Source organism: Sceloporus undulatus, chromosome 7 (genome assembly GCF_019175285.1).
Source record: "Sceloporus undulatus isolate JIND9_A2432 ecotype Alabama chromosome 7, SceUnd_v1.1, whole genome shotgun sequence".
NCBI lineage: Eukaryota > Metazoa > Chordata > Lepidosauria > Squamata > Phrynosomatidae > Sceloporus > Sceloporus undulatus.
Genome location: NC_056528.1, coordinates 10,834,974 through 10,858,493, shown reverse-complemented (window position 1 = coordinate 10,858,493; position 23,520 = coordinate 10,834,974). Strand labels below are relative to the sequence as shown.

The window sequence follows — 23,520 nt, the reverse complement described above, 5'->3', positions numbered from 1 at the left end:
ATGCAATCTGGATAATGCAACTAGCACACTTAAAACGTTGTTGTTGTTGCTGTTGTTGTTGTTGTGTGCCTTTCCATGGCACGTGTGTTCAGAGGCGGATTTGCCTTCTTCTGAGGCTGAGAGAGTGTGACTTTTGCCCAAGGGGGTTTCCATGGCTGAGCGGAGATTTGAACCCTGGTCTCCAGAGTCATTGTCCAATGCTCAGACCTCTACCCAAGACTGGCTCTATTCCAATCATATCCATTTATTATTATTTTCATTTCCTACAGACATACCCAGAGAGCAATGCCAATCTCTTGGCCATCATGGTCAGTCTATGGAAAGATCAATTCATTCCTGAAATTTTCCATTATTAATTCATTTTTGGAGGGAGAGGGTCCAAATGTTAACACCATTTCAGCCTCAGTTACCACTAGAACATACCCATGGTTTCAGTTGCCAAAGATGGACTCAACACTTATGGGAATCCCATTGATTCAATGGATTTACTCCATCTGATACTAAGAATAGGCCTCATGCTTTTATTTCCAGGTTTTTGAGCAATGGACAAGTGTGTGCAGTAAGCGTGCAGTTTGGCCATTGCATATTTTGGGAGAGAGAAGGACTCTTTCCCAGCCAAAACCAGCGAGAGACATGAAGGTCCAGGAGGGGCCAAGTTGCATCCCTTAAAATAGTGCTTAAAATAGAGGCACAGGATGAATCATTGGGGTTGGGGGAAGGGAAACTGTCTTTAATATTCATAGCTTGCTACTTACGTGAGCCAAAAATATTTGCACTTTTATGCCCTGCATGAAATTGCAAAAGAGGGGATGGTTTCATGCTGGCTGCGGAGGTGATGAGTTGCAGAGGAACATTAACCCAGAGTTGTTAGCCACCATTTCCAAAGCTGACCTGAAAGGGGGCTGCTTTCTCCCTGGCTGCCTCTCTTCCCGAAAAATGTGCGCATTCCTCCATAGAGAGCTGAAAGGATCACCATTTGCCATAGAAGAGCTTATGTGGGTTTATGGAGGTGGCAGCTCTGCCACCAAGAGAGGAAAGGGTCCGGACCTTTGTCGTTTTGAGCTTGAATAAGGAGTTGGCGATCACAGGTGAAAGTCATGGGTCACCCTGAAGGAGTCCTTGACCATTCAAGTAAGGGCTATTTTTAATAGCAAAAGGCCTCAATCCGAACCCTGACCCCAGGAGATGATGACCATGGAGGCTCTTGATGGGGATAAGAGGAACAACATCATCCCTGGATTCTATAATGAGCTCTCTCTCTCTCTCATTCTTCCTCCAAACTATAAAGATTTCTTCCCCTCCATTTCTTCTGGCCTGGGAAAGTAATAGAAGGACATGCGATTTATCTGTGCAAGAGACACACTTTCTGTGCATAAAATATATTTCCTGTGTCTTGTATAAAAGAGCCTGTTTTCTGTGCAGAAGGCACATTTATACATAAAACCATGTTCGCCGCACAGAAAAAACACATGTGTTTTTTCATTCAAACACTTGCTCACAGCAGCCTTGTGGCATGCAGCCTCTGTGTCTTCCAATGGGATTGCTTGAGAGTCAGGAAAGCCCCTTCTCAGCAAGGGAACGAAGCATGCTAGATAGGCTTTCTGTTCTATTCTGCTTTGGTCACACCTGTCCTGGAGCAATACTGTGTCCAGTTCTGGACATCACAAATCGCAAAGGAGACAGACGAGCTTCCAGAGAAGGGAGACCATGATGATCAAAGATCTGGAAACTGAGCCTTCCAAGGAAGGAGAAGAGAAGACTGAGAAGAGACATTAAACCGCTGTCTTGCAATCTCTGAAGGGATGTTATATAGAAGATGGAGGGAGCTTGTTTTCTGCTGCTCAAGAGTGCACTATGGATCACCTTTGAGAGTGGTGGATCTCCTAGTTTGGAGGTCTTTAGTCTCTTGGAAGCGCTTTTGCTGGGCATCCCTGCATGGCAGGGCTTTGAACCAATGGTCCTTGTGGTCCCTTCCAGCTCTATGGTTATATCCCTACTTCAATGCAATGGTTACTTCCAGCTAAAACCATCCCCTTGATGGCCTCTGGGATGGCCAACCTCTTGGTAAGCTCCATTGATCCCAATGGGTCTCCTGCAGTTGAGGCTAAGCATTGGGTCTTGGCCAGACGGGTCAAAGGCAGGATCCCAGTATCTGAATGTCTTGGTTGGTTGCAATGGTGGGTTTTGGGCGTGAGAAGGAAGAGAAACAGTGGGAGGAAAGGGGAGCACTCCTGACCCCCGTAAAGGAACGAGAGCCTCCGTCTTTTGCCGCCTGGATAGATCACAGCATCTCCTTTTTGCAACCTGAGTTGGCCATTGATTTAATGTGCATCTTTCTTTTCGAAAGCATTTTAATTCCCTGCTTGAAATTGGGGGGGGGGGGATTGGAAGAGGGAGGGAGAGAGGAATTTTTCTCTTCCATAAATCAGAGGCTGAATCTTTTAACATTTACAGTTTTAAATGAATTCCTGCCGAGAGTCTCTTAAGCCAGATTTATATCTGATTTTTGCATTGAACTGTGTCGTTATGTGGGCCTGAAAAAACTCGTACAAAATTAGGCGTAATGCGAAAACATGCTGAAAAGACAGTTCTTCAGAAATGCGGAGCATTATTATGTTTCGGGGATATTGGAAGGAAGAATATGCAAAAAGGAAAAGCAGGGAGGAGATGGAGGGGGGAAGAAGAGAACAATTACCACGGACATTTTCCTTTTAATGATCCTTGTACAATTCTTTGGCAGAAAGGTTTGCTGATGCCTGGTTATAGATAAAGGGAAATGGAGGAAGCCTTGATACGCTGAACCCAGGCCCCCAAAACGGGATCCGGACAAAGAGAGAAAGCGGAGCAACGCGAAACCCTCCTGCGTTCCCCAAGCGACACCAGCAGTCCTCCCTTGGAGATTGTGGGGCAGCCATCTTGCAAACAGGGCCCAGGTTTACAGGGATGTTTTTCCTTGGAACAGGAGGAAAATGCCATTATTCATTTCTAGGTTGAAAAACAGGCTCCCCAAAGTTGGGAAGAAGAAGAAGAAGAAGAAGAAGAAGAAGAAGAAGAAGAAGAAGAAGAAGAAGAAGAAGAAGAGTAATGGGCCAATGAGAATTTTGTGCACTTTGGATGCCCTAAAATGTTGTGGAAGATTTATTTTGCAGAGAAAAACTTGTGGGTATTTTTGCATGAAAACCATGTTTTCTGTGCAGAAAATGGGTTTCTTCCCCAGGAAATCAGGATTCCCACACTGAAAACAAGGAGGTTTCGTCTGGGAAACCCTCCACATGTTTTCTCTGCAGTGTAGTTCCTTTGCAACACCCGACAAAGTCTGAATATGGGAAGAAGAGTATGATTCGTTTTCTCCCACAACAAGAAGGAAACTCCTAAAATTATTCTTCTTTGCATGCAAGGAGGAAACAGTCAAGAATGTAGGTCGCTTTTCCTTACCTCTATGGGTCTTTCAACGTTTCTGGTATCATGAGCATCATGCCTGTTACTGGAGCAAATGGATATAAAAATGCCTGGGATCAAGGCATCTCAGTGAAGCTGCTCGCACATAGAGAATTTTTATTTAATTGTTTTTAATGTTCATTTATTTAATACGTTTTTATGCGGATGTGTGAAGTCACATGTGGAACCTCTCTTCTCGTACTTCTTGGGGAGTGAGTGGCCTCCTTGAAAGTAGATTTCAGGCAAAATGGCTGCCACCAGAGCCTTGAATGGAAAGGGAGTCTGTGGAATAAGCTTTTGCTCTGGTCAAGCATAGAATTGGGGATCAGGGCCAGTGGCTTTTTGCACCTGGATCCCCTTCCCTCACTTTGCTACATATAACCTTGGACCGCTGTCCATGGCAGTCTACAAAGCGCAATGCGCAATGGCAGTCCACCTCTGCAGTCTTCAACTGAAGGCGGAGAGTCTTCAATGGGCAAAAATGCCCAACCACCTCCAGAGGGGAACTTGTCTAAGGCACCCATGGGATCTCAGTCGCGAATAAATTATGCATCCATTTGGACTGCATGCCTGCAAACCAAATCGGTGCGTTTCTTAACAGAAACACAATCCTCGCTATGGACAACCTTCCATAGCAAACATACTTTTTTCAATGTGTGTGTGCATGTGTGAACGTGCGTGTGCATGCACAATTTTTCCCCCCTTGGTGTGTTGAAAATATAATAGCGCTCTCTCTTGCAAGCCAAGCTGATTATTTTGAACAACACACATAACATTGCTGAGCTGTAAATTAAAATTGTGAAATTAGCAACTAAAAAAAAGAGAAGATAATTACAAACCCCGGTGCAGTATCTTGATTTGACTAATTTGGAATCGCTCGATTGTGTGATATCTTGCATGCGATTTTGGGGAACAGATGGCTGGTCGCAAGGTGGCCGCCTCCCCGCCTTCCCTTGGGAGCAGAAGGCGCTCCTTGCGGAGCCGAGGAAGGGCCTACCTGGCAGTCCGTTGTTCCTTCTGCCTAACCAAGTGGCATTGGTGTCTCTGTGTTTTTCTCCTTCTTCTTTAAAGGCATTATACATTCTCTTCTCTGGGATTCTAAGAGTGGAAGTGATTCTGCAGTTTCTTTGCCAAATCGCTTCAGCGACAGATTGTGAGCCGGTAATAACAGTGGATGGATTGCTCCCATCTCTCCAGCCATCTTCGTGTTCCCAGATACCAAGGATTCTTTGCAATGTGCTGTCCATGCACCTGCATACATCAGGGCAGTGCAGAGCTTGGAAAAGTTACCTTTTTTTCTGGCTGGTGCATTCTTGGAATAAGGCACCTCTCCTTTCCAAACTTTGGGTCTGGAATCTAAAGGCAATTTCTTGAAGGTCTGGCAGCTTTGAGGAGTTGTATTTTAAAAAGTAACTTTGTCAGTAGGGCTGGGGGAGTCTCAGAAGGTAACTTTTCCAAGTTTTGGGTCATTTGTTGCAAGTTGTGCACCAATCCAGCCAAGAAGTCCTGCCAAGTTTTGCTTCTTCTCATCTTGGTATCCCACCACAGATTCAGATATCATACTCTCCAACATTGTCCCAATTTTTCAGGGACTGTCCTGATTAATCCTCTGTGTTCCCACATTTTTAGCTGTTTTTAAAAATGTCTCAGTTTCTCTCTTCTTCGCCAACGTTCTCTTTGGTTTTCAGCTGCTTTCATTTGCTGTAAACTGAGTGCAAAAGTTGTCTGTGCTCCATTAACTCAGCAGAGGAAGGAGTGAAATCTTTCCCTCGGCAAAAGCAAATTGTTGCAGCCTCTCCTAGCTTGTCTGTCCTTCCTCATCAATAACTTTTGGGAGTCTCGAAAGACTATGTGTTCCTTCTCCCTTTGTAGGTCCTCCCATTCCTGCTTTGGAGAAACACCTGCATAGAGACCCAGTGTCTTTGTCATCATCACAACCATCATCCCCTTGGCCTCTCCTCCATAGCCAAGAGAGGAAGGGTCTTGTAACTCCTTTGGGCACCAAAAGTTGAGGAGGGGGGATTTCTGGAGCTCCGGAAAGGTCACCTGAGGCCTTGATGCGGGAAGCGTCTTCACAGCCAGATGACTTCCAAAGTGGCTAATCGGAGCCCCAGCTAGTCCTAAATGTCATTTTTCTAATGTCTAATTAAGGTATCAGTTTGAAGGCATCATGTTATTTTAATTGAAACCGGTAAGAGTAATCTGTTCAATTTTTTCCAGCTAAATTAGCGGTGCGGACCTTTTAGCAGATACTTAATAAGACTTGGTTATTAATGGAAATGTCCCACTGTGCGGAAGGCTCGCTCCTCGTCCCGCGGCGCCAATGAAGGGAAGCGCAGAAGGAACCCTCAGGAAGTTCTGACTTTTCTCTGGAAAGCAGAGGGAAGCAGCTGCAATGGAGGAGGTCTGAGATGGAACAGGGATATTGTTGGATTGCAACATCTAGCATCCTGTCCCACTGGCTCTGCTGCTTATGGGGCTTGTGGGACTTGCAGTTCCACAACATCTGGAGGCCTTCATGGTTGCCATATCTGCTCAAGACTTCTGCAACGTTGAGGAACTCCTATCCTCCAGTTGTCTTGATTTTTCAGGAAGGGTCCCAATTCGTCATCCTGCTTTTAAAATGTCCCAGCTTCTCTCTCTTTTCCCCCTTTCTCTTCTGTTTACTTCAAACTGGGTTCAAAACGCAAAAGTCGTTTGCACTCATTTAACTTAGCAATGGGGAGATGAGGGGCCAGAACCCCATCCTTCCCTGGAGGCTCAGGCAAAAGCAAACAGCCGCAGCCTCTCCTAGCTTGCCTGTTCCTTCTCCTTGGTCACTTTTGCCATCTTGACCTTGCTGTGATGTGGACTGGCCTCACATGTCCCCATTTTCATCTCTTGAATTTTCAACACAGAAGTATTATTTTCTGCACGAAAAACATGCATTTCCCCAGAAACCTGTTTTCTGTGCAGAAAATGCATGGATTTTTTTGGTGGCAAAAGACCAGCATTTTCCAGGAAGACTAAGCCCTGAACTGCGAAGCTTCTTCTCCTTGATCATTCTTCTCCCCATTTGGGAAACCAATCTTTCTTCACCCTTTCAAAGAGTTCTAAATATTCTTTCTATCCCTAGACTGCGCACCTGGCTTGCTTTGTGTTTCCAAGGTAATGGTTGCGGTGTGCATGTGTGTTTGCGTGTTGCCTTTGCCGCTTTGTGTCTCTCACTCTCTTATCTTATCGCTGTGGATTGGGTTGCCTTTCCTTGCTGCAGAGGGGACTCAAAATGAGTCAATTAGTGATGGTTTCAGATGCTGATAATAAAAATCCTGCTTCCATCTAATTAGGTAGGACATTATTCGGTGCATCCTTTCTCAATTAGAAAAAAAACCCTCACATTTTAAAATGTAGTTTTAATTTATTTGCGCCTTTCATTCAGCCACAACAACAAAGGAGATGGGGGAGAAATAATTGAAAGGGGGGATAATTCGTGCGGCCGTCCGCAGTCCAAGTCCAGCATTTGGGCTGCAATAGGATTTGTTGGTGGGCAACACTGTACACTGTTGCACTAAGGTGCATTTTGTAAGCCGCCCTGATCTATTTGGAAGGGCGGGGTATAAATAAAATTTTATTATTATTATTATTATCAAGAGCAGGACTAAGGGGGCAAAGGGGTCTCAAGGCTGAGGGTGCCTCTGCTGAGGAAGGAGGAATCTCTTAGCTTCTGACCCATGAAAGCGGCCTCTCCCAGTGCTGGCTCCTCCATAGGCTTGCCTGGGATCTGCAGGTAAATGTCAGACGAAGGTGCAGGTGCATGTCCGTGTGTGTGTGTGTGTGTGTGTGTGTGTGTATACACACCCAGCCTCAGGCAGAAGAAACTGGGAGGCGGCAACATTGCACCAACAAACCTCATAAGCTGCGGTCACAGAGTGGGAAATCTGCAAGATTGTAGGGACTTGGGGGTTTGTAGTTTGGGGAGGATGTCCTTGGGACTCTATACAGAAATGCACTCAGTAGAGAATGTTAAGAATCCTATGAATCCTCCTTTACCCTCCTTCCCAAACTGCAAATCCCAGAACTCCATGATGGATGAAGCAGTGCCAAACTTGCATACCTTGCAAGTGCAAATGCATGCTAACAGTTTCATTTGCAGCTGATGTTCCACAATATCCTCAACCTGTTAGGGGCTGCCCAAGTGAAAGGGCTTCACTTTTTCCTCCTTCATCCCTGGCACAAACTGGGGGGCCATGCACACTGCCATATAACCCAGTTTCTACACTGGATTAAAAGCAGGGTGTTCCTACAGGCACTGGTTTAACACACTTGGATCAGGGCTTTGCCCATCCGATCCGGTTGGAAGGATTGAACCGCTTGAAGTTGAAAAGAAGGGCTGGGTCTCCAGAAGACCTGCCAGCCAACCACTGTGACTCTTTCTCCATCTCCAAGGGGGAAACAACTCACGATGGTGGTCTCCCTTAAGAGTTTCCCCTTCCCACTTTTGCCAATGGGTGGAGGGGAGAAGTGGACCTCCCAGAACCACTCACCAAAATCCATTCCAAAACCACTGAGGTTCTTTTTCAAGTGGTAAACATTTAAACAAAAACACACACAAAGAATGCCAAAATGGTGGTATGAGTTCAAATTTTCACCCAAGCCAAAAAGCGTATACCTGCCTAAACTGGCACTATCAAACTACTTTGTGGAGAACCTATTAAGGAAATGATATTCCACATTGCACTTGAACTAGTGTGCAATAATGTCCAGTAAAACAACAGAAAACTTTGTACAGTTCAAAATCCCTTTCTCCAAAATGCTTAGCTTGCTGGACATCTCGATCCTGAGCTTTCTCTCTTTCTCTCTGCCTTCTCTCCTTTTCCTTTCCTTTTTTTCCTGCTGCTACTTTGCATTGGTTCTTGGCTGCCGGTTTCCAAAATGACAAGGCGACCATATTGGGGACGCTCTTCCTGCCAGCTTTGCGCTTTCTCCTCTTTTAATGCTTTGTCAGAAATTGAACTTGCCAAAGCAAAATAGCCTCCTGCAAACTTTGCAAAAGCTGGCTTGCCTTGAGAAAGCTACAGAGCTCTTAGCAGACATAAAAAATGGCCATGATTGATTGATGGAAACCCTGATGATGATGATGATGATGATGATGATGATGATGATGATGATGTTATTTGGGGATCGGTTGGATTTTGGGAAGGTTCTCCTGCATTCAAAGGTCCTGGCCTAATGTTAGGAATGAGGCTGGCAAGGCTGCAAGATTATGCAATGCTTAAATGAAATGAAGGAGCCATGCACCTGAAATGTGAGGCTGGATTCAGACAAAAAGGATTGCTCCCCAAAGCTGAATGGGGATGTTCTGTGAAAAGCATTCTGCTTTTCTGAGGCGGCTGCAAAGATCATGAAAAATAACTTTTGTCAGCTATCATAGCCACACGATACAGTCAGGATCTCTATTGCCATTCGGAGATGAAGGAACAAGATGAAAATATCTTTTAGATGAACTGCAAGGTCTCCTGTGCAAAAGGATCACATCTCATGCTAATATCGCTGCCCCAAAGAGCATAGTGCAGATGGGGGAGACCCAGATCTTGGTGGCTTTCCTTGAGTTCCCATGTCATTGGGGCAGTCAATCTACTCTGAATTTCAAAGGAGTTTTCTAAGGAGGTGAGACCATCCACCAAATGAAGGAGCTTTCCATGAGCCTTCAAACTTAAGAAATTGCCCAAGGTGCTGTCCAAGACGCTGCCATAAAGGGATGAAACTTTTTGATAAATCAGCTCCATCATCTGAGATTGCTTTTCCTTAGTGCAGATGCTGGCATGAAATTCACTGGAAATGAATGCAACCATCTTCCCCCTAAGTCTTCCTCTGTGGGGATTGGGGGTTTCCAGTCCCTTTGCTGTCTTGGTCGTCCTTCTCTGGATGCGGTCCAGCTTGACCATCTCTCTTTCCTGGTTCTCTGGGAGTGATGCTCCAGTCCGTGGGCATGAGGGCACTGCGCAGTGTGTAGCCGGCAGCTTTTATGTGCTGCAGCTGGCAAGGTTTATTTTGAGCTGCTGTTTACATACAGGAGGCCAGCTGCGTTGTTTTGGGGAGGAGAAGGTAGGCTCAAAAACCCAATAACTGCCCCCTTTGTTGTTTCAATGAATGCCTAAGAGGCCGCCCACGGTTAAATGATTGCCATGTATGTGGAGAAAAGACTCCAAGGGTGGCCCAACAGGCCGGAGACAGGGAGGCCAGGCATCTCCCTGTTTTGGCTTGTTACATTTTGGATAGACTGACCGATTCTGTTGGAGGCATGCAAGCTGACGCTGGCCTCTTGACCGTCACAGAGATGGAGGAGGACTGCCAAGGCATTTCAGAGGCAGCTGCCTATGAAGCGCATGTCTCTCTCGCCTGCCTATAAATGGCTTTCCTGGAGGGCAGGCAGGCAGCAGGCCTGGCAAAGGCAGAAGCAGAGAGATGGATGCAGGCAGAAGGGAAGGGAAGGGATATCTGGGCTGGAAGGCAGCATTTTACATTTGCATTTGCATTAAAAGAAGTAGTAGTTCAGGCTGCTGTGCTGTAGCAGTGCATTCCCTCTATCTATCTATCTATCTATGGCGGGTTACAGACAGGCCATTTGCAGCGCTTCCGCGACGTGCTAGGGTTGCCTCGGGGCAGAGCATGCACATGTCCCGTAACCCGAGCACGTCATGCATGCGCCGCAATTGCGCAGCACCGTCCATACAGCGCGTGCACCCGCCACATCACAGCTACACAGCTTCTAGACGGAGCTGCACAGTTGCGACATAGCAGCCCTGCCTTTGGCGCTTTGCGGCGTCGCAAAAAGGAGCCGCTTTTTTGGGCTCCTTTTTCGCTGCGCAGCTGCACCGCGCTATTTGTATGTTGTGGCGCAGCTGTGCAGCAAAGTGAGGCGCTGAGGAGGCGCCTCCTTTTGGCGGTCTGTAACCCACCCACCCACCTATCTATCTATCTATCTATCTATACCCTATCTTTCTCATGGTAGAGTGCAGCTCAAACCTATGTGATACAAAAGTTTAATAACCACAAAATAGACAGTTCCATGGAAAAGACTAAGCTAAAAAAGTTTAATGCATTAAAACCTAGCAAAAGGGACATGAAAGCATAACAGGAACCTTTAAAAGACAGCTTCTGTTACAGTAAGGTAAGAGCTAAAGGCCTGCCCAAATGGAAAGGTCTTTGCCTGCCATAAGAAACAATGGCAAGGAGTCCCACGACAATCCCAGCATTACATAGCATTGAGTCTTGGCAGCTAAAGTGGTCTCGAACTAGATTGTTTCTGCAATGTGGATGCAGCCTGGGCCAACCGTGAGTTGCTTTGCTTCTTCCGGGTCTCTCTTTCCTCCTTTCCTCCAATGCATTTGAAAGCATCGGAGATCTCCCGCTTCTGGTGGAAAGTAGGTTTCTTCCTTGGCAGAGGGAAGGCCTGGCTGCTAATAATAATAATAATAATAATAATAATAATAATAATAATAATAATAATATCGGCTCCTGTTTATCACTTAATGGCTTGTGGTTGTTTCTCTTTGATGTGTTCAGACTAATCGTCTTAACAAATGTTAAGAAATGCAAAAAGAAAGAAACAGAAAACAAGAAAGAAAGGAAAGGAAACAGCAGCTCAGTTGACTAAAGTGCATTTGACCCAGTAAATGGGATGCTCTGGAGGAGGCGAACATCACAGGCCAAGATTTTTCAACATAAATGATCTAATTGCCTTTTATTGTGCTGCCGTTAGCCAATTAAATGGAGCCAATCTCCCTCCGCCTGGATGCTGGCGCTCACCAGAGGATGCCACCAGGGAAAGGCTTGGCTCATATCATGGCCTGTGCATGGAGTTGCGGTGAAAGTCTGTGGGTCAAGGAAGAGGGATGGCCACTTGTGCACTGTCAAAAGAACCCATTTGCCCCACTCCCTTGTGCAGAAATAGGACAACTGGTCACCTAGAAAAGGTTCCCTAGGTGAAGACCATCCCAGGCCCTGAGATTTCTGGACCAAAGCCTGAGATTTCTAGGGATGGACCTTTCAGATGTCACAAGAGAGGAGTCCTGGAGGTGCTTCAAAAATGATGTCACAAAAAAGAAACTACAGAATGTCATTAAGCAAGCATACCTTAGCCATCAGCCACAGGTGCCAATGACCATGATCGCCATGCGCTCTCTCCCTCTTGTGCTTCTCCATGGAGAGGCCCAGCAGCAGCATCAGTCAGCGCATGGCTGTGCAATGGCTCACCTGGAGAGGAGGCTTCATCCGGTGCCTACATTTTGATTGTCTGAAATGAGGACAAAATGGTAGGTGCCTGACCCCGAGCGAATGCCGAAATGGGCCGGGTGGGAATGCCTGCGCCCGGGGCCTTGTGGACTCCTTCGCTTCCTTCGCTTAGTTCCTAATGGGAGCAGGGGACCAGGGGAGGCGATGGTGGAGGCGTCCTGCGTCACGCTGTGTTCAGTCACAGAGATACCTGCACACATCTTTCAGCTGTCAGAACCCATCAGCCCTTGCTTGTGAGATGAAAGGATGCAATTTATCGCAACCTGTTGTGGGGCCATACTCTGCCTCTTTGCAAATCTCCCTGGGGGAAATTCTTGTTTCTACATAGAAATGCCACCCATTGAGTCTGTGGAGAGGGATGGGGATCTGTGCAAGACAGGAGTCAGGAAAGGCAGATTGCTGCTTGCAACTACAACACATGGTCACTACGATGCTCCTCTGCAATGCTGCGACTCTTGCATCCTCTTTCAGTGCAGGGAAGCATGTAACCTTTTTTTGGGGGGTGCAAAACCCACATTTTCCACAGAAGGTGTTTTATATTTTATGTGTCTTTTTCTGCACATAAGTATTCCCTGACGCACTGTAGGATGGTCAAATATGGGGAAGATTCTGTGCATAAACATTTGTCATCCTTTGCAGGAAGGAGAAAAGACCGGTAATTCTTCATCCTGGGATGTGAGGGCAAAATAATTGAGGATTTAAATCTCCGCCGGGCCTCTGGCGCCACATAATAAGAAAGAGAAGAGGTTTCCGTGTGGTCACTACAGCCAGTGTCTGTCCTCCTTTCCCTTCCTTCCTTCCTTCCTTCCTTCCTTCCTTCCTTCCTTCCAAACGAAGGGCCTGGGAGGGGAGCCAAGGAGCCCCATTGTGCCGGAATGAGCTCCTCTGACCTTGGCAGAGGCATCCTGGCTTTTGTTTGCCATCTTGGGCACACTGCAAGTGACAAACGGGGAGATAGGAGAGGAGCGCAAACAATGCGCCCGCCTGGAAGGGACAATGGATGGGCCTTAATTGATTTTTCCCTTTTCTTCTTCCCCCTTTTTGTGGAAAGACATTGATTTGACCCTGTAAGACACACAGAGCCGATCATTAGGGGACTCGGATGTGCACCAAAAGGCGGTTTATTATCGCCGCACGCGGGGAGCCTTTTGTCTTTTAATTATTATTTTAATGACATCTTTGTTATCTCTGGCAGTGCAAGAATCTTTCTCTCCACGCTCCCCCCCTCCTCCCAGTTTCTCCCACCAAGAAGGCAAATGAAGAAGGCTTTGTGCACAAGGGAGGGAAGGAGGGAGGCATGGATGGATGCAGCACTTTCCCCATTGCAAACACTGAAGGTGGCACAGATTAAAAGTTTGGGAATGGGGCCATTTGCATCTTTGGGGCATTTTGGCCACTGTGGCTTGTCTGCATTCAGTCCAAGGTTGCAGAAGTAGAGACGTTCAAGCAGCTCATGGTTGCATGCATGGTTCTGGTTGCACATTTAGGTATGCCTTCAGCTGTGCAAAATTGCTATTCAGCACAAGGACTATGTGCCACATGGAGGTTCAATCTCAGCCAGTGTGGTTTTGAGGCTGAGAGAGTGTGAAACTCAACCAAAGCCACCCAGTGGGTTTCCTTGGCTGAGTGGGGATTCGAACCCGGGTCTTCAGGATTCCTTGTGCTTGAGCAGCACATCTCTGAGCTGGAGAGGAGGAAGGTTGACATTCCCAGGAGACAAACTGTTCAGATGGATGGTTGGTGCTACAACTGGCATGCGCCTTATTTCATTTTTGCCTCCATTATAGTCCTGGAAGATGTTTTCCTACCTCAAAAAAACCCCGAAGCATGATTCTTTCATGTTTAATAGCAGTCTGTTTATTTACACCAAAGAAGAAGAAGAAAAACATCCTAGTGCCACTTGCAGAAAGAAATCTGTTCCTAGCCACCCAGATCCCCAGAAACGGTGATAATTTGGGATTAGCCAAGTGAGTAAACAGCATGTAGGCGTTTGGAGGTTGAGTTGGCGTCTCTGTCTGGAGGCATTTCAAGCAGCCCTGATTCAACACAAGTGGGAGGAAGAAGGAACCCCAAAGAGACCCAGGCAGCCTCCATAAAGGCCAGATTTTGCACCAAGGCTTGGCGGGGCCATTAATCTTTCTAAGCCGTTCATTTCTCCATCCCTCCATCTCTCCCTCCCCATCTCTCCAAGCCTCCTAGCGTGTTCTTTTTTAATGTGGCAAAAAGAACATAAATTTCTTTCTCATAACATTAATATCTCTTTATGGTAACCTCTTGGAGAGGGAGATCCCTTTATATAAGTTTGGTGTGTGTGTGTGTGTATATATATATATATATATATATATATATATAGAGAGAGAGAGAGAGAGAGAGAGAAAGGCTGTAAATCGTCATGAAAAGTCCAATATAATCCAATTTTTCCAAAGTTCTGCTGTAAACTAAACATATAAACACATATACCTAAATACATAAATATATAAATACATATATTAGCATCTAGAAAACCTCAAGGGCTAAATGAACGTCTTGATTTATTAGGTTTGTTTTGTAAATAAGGTACAATCTGAGAATTATATTGTTTGGACATTTGCTAAATGCCACTTTTTGCTCTAGGGTTAAATTTGAATTCTGGACAGTTATAAAAGTATGCATTTCATGGTATTATTATCGCAGTGTAGAGGATATTTTGGCCATTGCATTGTATAACGTCATGAAGCGTGTGCTGATATCTGAGGACAGTGAAATGTAGCCTGATATAGTTTAGATATAGTAAAGTTGTATGTCTCTTTAAGAATGGTTGCACCATGAAAGACTCACCTGTATTTTGTTAGGAAGAGAATGTATATTAGCCCCAACAGCTGCAGTAGGTAGTACTTACTGGTTTTGCTGTATGCAAAAAGGTTTAAGAGAAAAGTAAGCTTGTTGTATCAGTAAGGGATAAAGACAATTGTTTTCTTTTTATATACAAGGTTAATCTGTATTTAGTGTTGCTCATTTTGTGTATTTAGAAGAATGGAAAAGCAAAACCCATTAATGGACAGGGAAAGGAGTGGGGCATCCCATCCATCCAACCCGCCTTGCATCCCAATGTTGAAATCAGTAAATCAAATAAATACACCTGCTTTCTTTAGGTTCTGGTGAGGGAGGGATGGAGAAAGGTCAGGCACGCAAGTCCTAGGATTAGTAATGGAAGAGTTTCATGCCAGAAAGCAAGGACACCCTCCATTCCCACAATCCTTCTTGGAAATCATCTCTTTCCAGCACCTTTTGAGGAGCCAAACAGTCGAATTTGGCCAGAAACCCAGTTTTTGGCTTTGGGTGGACTTGGTGTCCCTTGAGGCATCCTCGGGTGTTTTGTTTTTCCAAGGGAAGGCCATTAAAGTTTGCAGAAGTGGATTCTGGGAGGGCTTCTTTTCCTGGGTAAACATGTTGCTCAGGAGTCATTAATATGACATTCACGCCGCTCTAATAAAGTACATAGCGCTGAGACCTGGCACCATAGAAATGCCCAGTGGATGTGAAGTATGAGCCTTAAAACCAAGACTATTGGAAACGAGATATTTTTGTGTCTCGTTTGGGAATAATGTAATTGCATTTGGAGGCTCTAGCAGATGCCTGGGCCAGATGCTTGGGAGAAAAAGGGGAGAGGGTCTTGCCAACCGCCTTCCCCCTCCTCGCTTGGGTCTTTTAAAAACCCCTCTCTTTTCAAACCAACCTGGTTACATATTTCTGGCATCTCAGGTCCGAACGCTTCTGGGATGTCAGAGAAGATTGGAAGTCTCTTTTGAAGAGTTGGAGGTGTTTTAACTGGCCATAGAAAGTTCTCTGCAAATTATGACAAACCCTCACTACAAGTCAGGGACAGAAAGAATATACCCCACAACTCCTTGTTTTTCACACACAAATACATTGTTGTGGGAAACACAGCTTCATGCCGGTGCGTGCGAAAATACAATTTCTGCACAGGAACGATGCATAAGCTGAGCAGTTTTCATCCTGCTGTGAAAAGGTACCCAAAAACGGTGCAGGGTTTGAAGACTACTCACAGTTCAAGACTTGTTTTGCACCATGTTGACAAGTGAGGTGGTGGTTTTTTAATTGTGTGTGTGTTCATAGACAACAGCATTTATTACATAAACAAAAGCACATTGTTACTTACGCATACATTTCTGTTACCCGACGTTGTTGGAGGTTGAATGGCCACCTCTCCATGGCTTTTTAGCTGTGGGGCCTGTGGGATGGACTGGGAGGAGTGGTGGAATTGTCTTCCAATACTACTGGTCTTAAAGACTACAATTCCCAGCAGCCACAGCCAGTGTAGCCAATGATGAAGCATGCTTGGTGTATCATCCAGCAACGTCTGGATGGCTACGGGTTTCTTACTGTTCTGTAGCACTAAATCCAGTTGTAATCCAAGCTAGAGTAGACCTGTTGGGATGCAAAGGGTTTATTAGGCAACAAGGTTAGCGAAAGCCTGACGCCGTAATGGTCTGTCAAATGAATGGGATTTGACTGTGTTGACTCACCATGCATCGAATGAACCAGTGGATCCTTTTGGACTTGCCAAAAGGATTTTAACCAAATTCTCATTGATTTCAGTGTAATAATCACATGAAATTTATTAGGGTCAATGCCCAGTACAAAACAATACAATGCAACCCAATGTAGTACAATGACCAATGCAAAAACAATGCAAGTGACACGAATACACAAGAAAAGCAGCATGGAGATGCCTCAGGCAAGGGTTATCAGGTACTGGGGCAAATACGATTGTGCCTCAAAGTTTATCAGTTTTCTCAGCGATTCAGAACCTAAATAAATTCTGAAACTATATGATAAGAAACTATTCAGACAGTAAATAAGATAGTTGAAAATTAAAATTAAAACACTGTTCTACTTCGGCAAGCTATTGTAGCGATGCAAAAACTTGCCGCTGTGGCTGTAATCCCTGGCTGACGGTCAGCCGGGAGGTAGTCAATATAAAGTATGTCAGGTTATATATTAATAATAATAATAATAATAATAATAATAATAATAATAATAATATAGTAGTAGTAGTAGTAGTAATAGTAGTAGCAATACATTTAAAAATAGCCCTCTAACCATTTTCTTCTCTCCTTCTCCAGGAAATTGCTGCCTATCTAATAACATTTGAGAAACATGACGAGTGGCTAACAACCTCCCCGAAAACCAGGTAAGGCTCCCAAATGAGGCTCCTCTTGTCCTTTTTCTCTTTCTTCCTTCTGAAAATGTCCACTGATTAATTTTCCTCCTGATTTTCCTTGACTGGTTAAATCAATGCGTTGGTCAGAAAGCAAAGGCAAAAAGCAAGGCGGCATCAGGGGCGGAGGAAGAGCCACCAACCCAACCAAGTCATGCTTGATGGCGCGTGACGCCAAAATCTCATTAATTGACTTAATGAGTATTTTATTGAATGAAATCAGATTGATTAAAACCAGTCCATCTGCAGGCTTGACAGGTGGAGGGCAGAGAGGGAAAAAAGGGGGCTGAACTCAATGGCTTAATGTTTAATTATTGCTCCGGATGGCTTTGGAGGGTTTGGCTGAGTAAAGGGGTGTTGTCGGCGCATTGCCGTCGCGCTCCCAGTTGTCACAAACCCTTTGGACCCAGATGGCAAAATGAAGAAAGCGGAAGAGAAGGGAAACGGGTTCTTCTAAACCGATATTACCTTCCAGTGCTGGCTTTCATTGCATTTCTTACTGAGAGGGGCAAAAGACACCCCCCTCCCCACCTTCTGCCGGAAGATTCAGCCCAGAAAGGCAGGCTGTCAACACTTGGAGTAATAATTATTGCACGGTCTCATAACTGCCATAACTGTTTAGCCTTCACTACTATCTTTTTTTGTGGGGCGGGGGAGGCGTTTAAATCAAAACAGCCGCAAGTTGTAGGGAGTTGTGCTTCCTTGACTTGTTGGTGGCAAATTCCATAGGGTTAAGAAGGCATCTCCTACTGGCATTTTATTCCTCAAAGGTTCATGTTCTCCTCTTGGAAGCACTGCATTCATTGGTTTGCTTTTTGTGGCTGCAGAGATTACCTCTGTCAACATTGACCTTGCTTCCAAATGACACATAAAACAGGTCCCTTGCTAGAAGAAAACAGGGATCCGCAGCCTCTTTGTTATCCTCCTGGCATCATTGCCCAGACTAGAAACCAATGCTTTCCGATTTGGTACCCTTTCAAGGACCACTACTTTGAGTTGCATTGTTTAAATCATGACTTTTGGGGGTGATGGGAATATCTCACCTTCCTCTTCCTAGGGTTTATTCAGTAGCATAAAAGGAAGTTGTATCTCTTTTAACTGTATTTTGCTTTACTGTGGTAATCTACTTGGATTCCTAGAGATTAAGCAGAATAATAATAATAATAATAATAATAATAATTTGCTGGCTCTTGGTTCCAGGATATCAAAATCCATGGATGTTCAAGTCCCATTAAATACGATGGCATAGTAGAATAGCGTCCCATATATAAAATGGTAAAATCAAAGTTTGGGGTTTTTTTGGAATGTGTATATTTTAAAAATATTTTCAAGCTCCAGATGCTTGAATCCATGGCTATAAAGGGCTGACTGTCCTTTCAAAAATGAGAAGAAAAACTGAAAATGTCCAAACGCTGCCACTAAATAATTTGAAATTGTAGTGTGCATGGTCCTTTTGTTTCAGCATGTGGTTTCTTTGCCGCTTAGGTCTTTGCACACCCATTCAGAATTGCATCATTCTATGTTTAATGGGTTGCACAAAACTGTAAGGGTACAATGTTATTGCATCCTAAGTCCTGAATCCTATTGCTGATCCCATTGAATCAGTGGGGTGGACGTTTATGTTGACTCCCAATCTGGTCTGCTCCATTTGGGATGGAAAGGTGGGATTTTGGACCTGGTTGGTTTCTATGCTGCCGCTTGTTGTGTCCTGAATAGGGCTCCTTGTTCCTCGCAGATGGAGCCAAATAGCTCTCCATGCCAACGGCGAAATACTGGTAAATACTGAACATAGATGCCTATGTGCCAACTACAGTGATCAAATATGCAGTATTTGGGCCGCCATCGCAGGCTCTGAGACGACTTGGTGCCTATTCAAGTTTGGGGTTTGGAGCGCAGCTTTTTTGAGTAGGTTTCAGGGTACCAATTAATTCCAGCTCTAATTAATACACAATGAATGAAGACTGGCTGAGATGAGTTCCAGCACTACTCACTACTCAGGGAATAAGAAGGCGTTGTTGTGGTTGTTTTTAACAACCATTTCTCCAGGTTTTGGCCATTAAAAACGGAGAGGAGAGAAGCAACTATTTCTGATCACAGAGGTGAAGTCTCCTTTTTTGAAGTCAAACTTGGAAGCCTTTGGGATTAGTATTTTAATTGCATTGTATTATTTTAATGATGTAATCCCGCTTTGATCCCTGGAAGAGGCGGGACATATAAATAAAAATTATTATTATTATTATTATTATTATTATTATTATTATTATTATTATTATTATTTGGGATTTGGGGCAGGGGAGCTGGGTGTTTTGCACAGAGCAGGAAAGGTGCTTTCCCAGCTGGGGAGAAGGCATGGAAGACCCAACTTTGGAGTCGCATCCATTCCTCCTTTCCTTCTGTGCCAAATGCACCCGGGTTCTTTCTTTTTTATGGGCTCTCTTGCTGCTTGGTTTGACATCAGGTTCCTCAGTAATTAATTTGGAGGGGAAGGAATTCTAGCAGGAGGCAAGATCAGTTATTGTCCGTAACGGATGCGAGGCCTTGGGCCTCCCAGTGTTTCTTCGCAGCAGAAGGGAGGGTTGCAACAAGCAGGACCTTCCTGCTTTCCAAAGGACTCTCCATAGGACTCTGGGAAATAGATGTCTTCACGGTCCATTTGCTTCAAATGTGCTGGAGTTTTCTTTTTTTAAATATAGGCTTATAGCCCATATGGCTCATTGTGTTTCATAAGAAGGTTGCTAATGGGACAATGAATGGGGACAAATTCCACGACAGTCTTTTTTGGGGGGGTTGGGGGGGTTGTATGGGATTTGGTTGGGCCTGCAGTCAGTCATAGTTTGCTGCCCGTAACCTTGGGACCATAGCATTTCCCATAACCTCAGCATTTTCCAGGCTGCATCCACACTGGAGAAATAACCCACTTTGGCCCCACTTTAACTGCCCTGGCTCAAGGCTGTGGAATTCTGGGAGTTGGAGTTTGTTGTAGGCCCAGAGCGGAGCAGAAGGAGGTGGTCCCCAGCCTTGAGGTCTGCCACTTTCTAACTCAGGGATGCCCAAACTTTGGTCCTCCGAGTGTTTTGGACTTCAGCTTCTGGAAGCCCCAGCCAGCTTGGCCAACGGTCAGGAGTTCTGGGAGCTGAAGTCCCAAAACATCTGGAGGACTAAAGTTTGGGAGCCACTTCTTCCTGGAGATGTCAAGAACTGAATCTTGACTCTTCTCTTTACAAAGCCAAGCCTTCCATCACAGAAGCTCTGGTATCTTTCCTTCTTGGCTTGGCCCCCTGTGTGTGTGTCTGTGTGTCTCTGTGTGTGTATACACACACACACACACACATATATATAAAACTTTGAGGGTTTCTTTATCCTGCTGAAGGCTATGCACAGAAATAGTGCCTTTTCTATTAATATTACAAAATCCCGCTCCTCTGTGTTTATACTTGAAAGTATAATGTCCCAGGAGAAGGAGAAGAAGAAAAGAGGCTTTGTGTGTGTGTATGTGTGCATGCAAATATTGTGTGGGGACCTCATATTACTTGTTTGAATTTGCTTTGGAATATATATATATATATGTATTGAAATTAATTGCTGCAGTTTATTGCTGAGTTCATACAAACAGGCCTCTTGCTATTAAGGAATTAATGGCATTGATCCTGCGCTGGACTGGAACATTTTCCCTCTCCTTCCTTCCTTCCTTCCTTCCTTCCTTCCTTCCTTTGGGCTGGTTTCTCCCCCTCTTCCTCTCCTGATACTAATTATGTTTAAGAAAAATTAATAAAAATGAATTGCGTGGCTTCGACAGTTCCTAGAGTTTCTTAATCAAATGATGCATTGTGTGAACAAGAAAGGGTCCCTGTTCATATGCCTGCCGTAGGTCATAAAGATGTTATGTGTGTATGTGTGTGTTTTGTAAAAATGCCTTTGCAATTATTTAGCCCCCACACAAACACATTTGAGGCTGTTTACAATGGTATTAAAAATATAATCCATTAATGGTTATGAAAAATTAGTACAACGTTGGTTGATGGCAGGTCTAGAGTAGGCTGGGGACTTCCTGATGTTGTTTAGCGACTTGTTGAAATATTGGTAGAGAAGTGGCATCCAGGGCTCCATCCACACTGGAGAAATAACCCACTTTGGCACTGCTTTTCAGCATCCTGGCTCAAGGCTATGGAATTCTGGGAGTTAGGAGTATGCTGTGGGGCCTTCCTTTCTTAAGCTCTGCTCCGCTCTGGGCCCACAACAAACTCCAACTCCCAGAATTCCATAGCCTTGAGCCAGGGAAGTTAAAGCAATGCCAAACCGGGTTATTTCTCCAGTGTGGAGAAATAGCAGCCCGGGAGACCTTTCTGTGGAAACAGGGAGAAGGTGGTGGAGGGAATGGTCGTCTCCCAAGGTCCTAATCCAACCACTCAAACCACTACACCATACCAGTTCTCCCAGTAACCATACTTCCTTCCTGGCTTCCCAATGCACAACATGCTGGAGGTGGCTGGTGAGGGCTACTACTGCTGCCTTATGTGTCATCATAGGATTGGAAGGGATACCAAAGGTCACCCAACCCCTATCTGCCATGCAGGAACTCTCAGTCAAAGCATCCCATCCAGCCTCTGTTTAAAGACCTCCAAAGAAGGAGACTCCATTACATTCCGAGGAAGCACCTTACATGTTACTGTCAGGAAGTCCTTCCTAATGTTGAGATGGAGTCTCTTTTCCTGCAGTCTGCGTCCATCAGTAGAGGGCCAAGCAATGTCCACAGAGGAAGGGGCTGCAACCGGTTGGTTTTCTGGCACCACTGGATCCATGGCCCTGGAGATGCAACCAGGAGCATGGAGCAGCCCTTGCCTTCATGCTTGGCCTGGAGGTCTCCTGGAGGCACCTGTCTGGCAGCTGTGGAGGCCAAAGACGCTGATCCTTTGGCCTGATCCAACAACGGTGAATTGAAGGCTGCTGGAGGGCAAAAGGAAACAATGCGAGACTCAGCAGAGGGGAGAGCTGCCGCCGAAGTTGAGACGTTTTGCGTATTGATCTGTTAACAAGCAGCCGGCTCTTGGGTTGCAAGTCCTGAGTCAAACGCAGCCATATTGGAGTGATAAATGGCGGCTGTTATGAGACGGCTGTCCCAGACCCGCTATCACAGGTTTCTTTATTCACTTTTTGGTTTGTTTCTGATTGCATCAGCTTATCACCAAAGAGGGAAAGGCTGCTCGGAAAGTGATAACCAGGGAGAGGGAGAGTCGGAGGAGGAATCGATGAGGAATGTCTTGCAACCAAGAACCTTGCAATAGGAAGAGACTAGAGGTTGCAGACCCATCCCTTTGGACTCAGCTCTTTGGAAGCCTCTCGGTTTCTGTTTTATTCCATCAGGGTCATAAAAGGACTTGGACTTGCGATGTGTTTCTCGGATGCAGATGGACTCGAGTGTCAAAATTGCCATAGCTCTTCCTCCCTCTCTTTTTGTTTGGTTGCTGTGAGAAAATATGCTAATACATTGACTTGAGTATTATTAAAACTAATTAAAAACTAAATGCCACATCAAGATAAATTAACAAAGTACACTTTGTGACATGCTCCCCTTGATGTTTTTCTGGTAATCACATTTGTTTGCTTTACTTCTTCTCCCCCCCCCCCACTTTAATTGGCCAAGGAATCCACAACCGAATGGCTAGTCATTAGGGCTGCCTGCGCATCGGTACAAACAAACGCATGGAAGGGATGCAGAGCATAGGAGCATCACAGACATCTTTGCAATTTCTAAAGAAATCCATGGAAATTAATCTGGTGCTTTTGCAGAGAGTCAAAAAGGCGGGGGACGAGGGGTTGGAGACATGCGCCAAGAAACGCCAACCATGTCTATAAAGTTATGATGAATGTTAGGAAACATTAGTGCCACTCCTAATTATTCGGGCTGATAGACTTGCCCAAGATCACCCAGTGGGTTTCCGTAGTAGAACAGGGATTTGAACCCTGGTCTCCTTGACTCCCAGCCCAACGCTCAAACCAACGCAACACACTGCATCTCCCACACAGACTTGTGGTTACTGGCTTGTGCCTTCATGTTGATATCAACTTGTGGCAATCCTATCATAAGGTTTTTGTAGCCAGATTTATTCAGAGGAGGTGTGCCACCATTGCCTTCCCCTCAGACTGAGAGAGAGTAACTTGCCTAGGATCAGGTCTCCATGGCTGAGATGGGATTTGAACCCTGGTCTTGCCCAGCAGCACTCAAGCCCCTGTGCCACGCTGCCCCTCGCCTTTTCAGGGTATTGGTGGAGAAGCAGGTAAGAAGGAGGGGAAGCATGGTTGCCAAGGGTTTGTATTGGCGCTTGGCCCCTTGCCAGTCGCCTGGGGCTCCATTTTGCAAGCCTAGCCTCCTTCCATCTCTGTCTTTTGGAGAGCTCTGTCTCTCTGTGCAAAGTTGTGGCTTGGCTTTCCTCGGCGGGGGACTTGGCAATGATGAATATTTCCAAGGCCCCCAAGTTCTGCGGCAACTCCTGTACTCCTGCGAATCAATAGCAATTTACATGCGGTGTCAGTATCTATTTGTGGTAATTTAGTTTTACTTTGGCTACCTCCTGGTTTTATTTTTAGCA

The 23,520-nt window shown here is 45.3% G+C and overlaps 1 protein-coding gene across 2 annotated transcripts in view; it reads left to right on the top strand.

Annotated features, from left to right (window-relative positions):
* CAMTA1 (calmodulin binding transcription activator 1) overlaps nt 1–23,520 on the top strand; it is a 313,956-nt gene that overhangs the window by 56,854 nt on the left and 233,582 nt on the right. Inside the window, exons 1-2 of one of the 2 annotated variants that reach the window (XM_042479073.1) lie at nt 6,697–6,764; nt 16,839–16,906. The gene's annotated coding sequence lies outside the window, so the exon portion shown is untranslated. Of the gene's footprint in view, nt 1–6,696; nt 6,765–16,838; nt 16,907–23,520 lie in introns of those variants that run through there. The other variant, XM_042479072.1, reaches the window with a different exon arrangement.